Source organism: Limulus polyphemus, unplaced genomic scaffold (assembly GCF_000517525.1).
Source record: "Limulus polyphemus unplaced genomic scaffold, Limulus_polyphemus-2.1.2 Scaffold3299, whole genome shotgun sequence".
NCBI classification, from domain to species: domain Eukaryota; kingdom Metazoa; phylum Arthropoda; class Merostomata; order Xiphosura; family Limulidae; genus Limulus; species Limulus polyphemus.
In genome coordinates, this window is record NW_013668909.1 from 120,307 (window position 1) to 123,763 (window position 3,457).

At 30.7% G+C, this 3,457-nt stretch overlaps 1 protein-coding gene across 1 annotated transcript in view; it reads right to left on the minus strand.

The window, feature by feature from the left end:
• Window positions 1-2,845, minus strand: part of LOC106469096 (Down syndrome cell adhesion molecule-like protein Dscam2) — a 122,626-nt gene extending 119,781 nt beyond the window's left edge. Inside the window, exon 1 of the mRNA XM_022397510.1 lies at window positions 2,532-2,845. The gene's annotated coding sequence lies outside the window, so the exon portion shown is untranslated. The remainder of the gene's footprint in view (window positions 1-2,531) is intronic.
• Window positions 2,846-3,457: the final 612 nt, after the last annotated feature.

A 3,457-nucleotide genomic window follows, 5' to 3' on the forward strand; every position in this document is an offset into this window, starting at 1 on the left:
AAATTAGGGACGGCTAGCGCAGATAGCCCCCACTAATGAAAGAGCGAGCATGTTTGATGGGTTGGGGGATTCGAACACTCGACCCTCAGATTGCCATGTCGGGCCCTTTATTATGGGACAAATTTGTACCTTACCTCTAAGTCAATATATGCACTTTGATGAATAGTGTAAGTATATGATATATTAAAGTTTATTAATCAGTTTTACTGAAACCTAGACGTTGAACTGATAACTAATATATCGTATACTCAGTTTTCCAACTTAGTTCGTATTTTCTGTGTTGATAGGTCCATTAGCAACACTTGCGAACCCTACTGAATAATACAGCCTGTATGAATATGATGTGTTTAACTGAATTTTAGATTATGATAAACCTAGTCATTGTGTTTGGTAATCTTGCTATTAAATCGTGGCTGAATTTTGTTAGCTTCAATAATAAATCAGTACGCTTAGCAAAAGCTTGAATATGTGTGCTTTCGGAAGTTGTGACTTAATTATGACTTTGAAAAGCAGAAATGATATCATATGTCAACTTTAAAAATCAATGAAACCTTAAACTGACTTCTGAGTTACCGTAGAGCTTTCTATTGATCTGATAATGTAAAATAGAACCAAGGAATTGACTGTGATGTATGCTTAACCAATCGTTTGGAATGGTATCGTTTAATATTATAGTATAAATAATGTATTTCATTAACTGTAATATTCATTTCTATATTACAATGTGCATGTCTATCTTTTAATTTTACCGAAATTGCATTCATCATGCTGATTTTTGTAACTAATGTGTTGAAATTGCCTTAGAATATATATGAAACTGAATAAAAAAAATTATTCCAAAAAGCCTAATGACCAAGCTTCTTAACAGCTCTTCTGTTTTTTATTAGGAAGATTTAATTATTATCACTTAGTTCCCTATTTTTACCCTATTTATAAATTTTTCCTATTATTTATAAATTAAACCATAAGTGAACTATAACCAGAGCGTTTCCTCTGTATTGTGAAGTGCTTCTATTGTCATTCATTAATCTCATATATTAGAACTAAACGAAGGTTTTTTAACCCATTTAAGCAAACTTTTGCCTCTGTTATACTAATTTGAATTGAAATAAAAATTATTTCTACCAGTAAGTAAAACAATATATACCTGAAAAATATACAGTTTCTACCAGCAAAAATAAATTCAGTCTAGTTAGGTCAATAGGACTTATATCTGGACCAAGTTATATATTTATATTGCAAGAACCGTTTCATGATATGCGCAAGAAAATTTTCTTATTCTGAAGCTGGTAGTCGATTGTCGTTTGGCTACACCTGAGTAAATTATTCCAAAGTGAAAAATGTGAATCACAGAAGTGGCAGTCTTTGAACATATATAATGTTAATAATATTAATTTAAACTGTGGCAAAAATGTTGCCGAAATTATTTGATTTAGCAATGTAAAATATCCTAGAACATGCAAAACTGGTTTGTAAATGACGTATACTTTATAAAGATTCATTAATATATATATATATACGTTATTGCTTTCTTTCGGTTTAGTACGTTTTGTACAGCTGCAAAAACAGAAAATTGTACGTTTTTGTACCAAATCTTATTTGCATAATATTCTTATTTTTAATTATTACTACTGGCTGAAAATGAATACCTTTGAAAATTTATTGTTAACTTTACCACCTTGCTTATTTCCATTCGGTTTTGATTATGTAAACTGATGTTGTTTAAAAACGATAATAGACGTTTCACGAAAGTAATTCACGTTTAAAAACTTAAACTTTAGTTATTAACAATTTGTTTAGAAATGTAGCGATATACGCACAGAAGTTTATATAAAAAATATATCTTAGTAAAACGAAACTTCATTTTTAAGCATATGTTTTTCTTTCTGCTAATGTTTAACTACTATTTTTAGTTTATATAGTGATTAATTATGAAATGGTTTAATACAATGTCTCGCTCAAATTAGGCGTACGACAATAATTTAACTAACATTATCCAGGTTCACTGATTTCTAGATTATTAAGCATTTCATTCCTTTCCTAGTTTTATTATGTACACATAATTCGATATTTTTAAGGCAAATTTAGGAGATTTGAAAATTTAAAACTCCATGTAGAAAACGTAGCTTTTAAAGAACTTAATATTTTGCTGATTAAACTCCTGAACAAAAGCATAGTAGAGAACTTTTATCATCACAGCAGTAATTACATGAAACAAAGTATGAGTAAATCTGTAAAGACATAAAAAACATGGATAATACTTCATTGTTAAAGACAAAAAAACATGGATAATACTTCATTGTTAAAAAAGATAGTTTTGACACAACTGATTTTTTATTGATCTTCTTTGCACTATTATTTTCTTCATCATATTTTAAAGTTGTTGTTGCTATGATGTTACTTACTTCTAGATAGAAGCACAATTAAATATGGAGGACAGTATTCACCAACATAGCACAATGGGCACACCGTCTAGCCAACAATACAAATTTTAACTAATTAAATTTAAGAACTTTAATTAGTGTAATTACCTGCTTGCACGTGCACGTCTCTACTTCTAATCGCTCCAACTTTGTTTGAAGCAACACACCAATATAAGGCTGAATGTACAGTTTGCTGATATTTGTCGACAGGAAATGACGAAAATATCAGCGATCCATCAGAACGAATGTGTCTTAAGCCAGGTATATCCTCCAGGCGATTCCCAAATCCATCTGTCCAGTATACAATTGGTATTGGATTTCCGGTTGCTGAACACGGAATGACTACTCCAGATGTGTTGTAAAACCTCACCTGATTGGCTGGTTCCAAAATAAATGATGGTCCTTCACTACCAGAAGTAGCCAAGCCTGTTACAAACGTAAAACGCAGTTTAAAATGCAAAGTAAAACACACACACACACACATATAAATATAACTATCGTGACAACATACGTATTTAAGGCATGATAAACTTTAATATGCACGAATGCTGTATTCAAGACCTCATTTTGACTTTATTGTCTTAACAGTATCATTCAGCTAAGAAAAGCATCCTCTTTCAAGTAGTACAGAAAATAATGATATCATGAGTGGAACCATCTTTGTGGAGGAAAGTAACATCCTTCAAGTAATTCAAAATACAAGTTTCTCACGAGTGTAATATACTTTGTGGAGAACAGAAACATCATCTACCTAATAAGTAAATATGCTTCATCTGATACCGAACAAATGTTCTATATCTTAGTTCTGAAGCATGCTTTATGTAAATTTCTATTATACATTTTAAATAATCAAGGCCTAACACTGTTTTAATATACTTTTTTAAGATCAAAACGTAAATTTAAAGTAAAGATGTAGTCGTTTTAACCTTATTTGGACTTTAGAACAAAAACAAGCGTTTGCATATATTTAACGTGTGTATTTTGCGTGTTTTAGTATAGCAAAGCCACATCGGGCTATCTGCTGTGTCCACCGA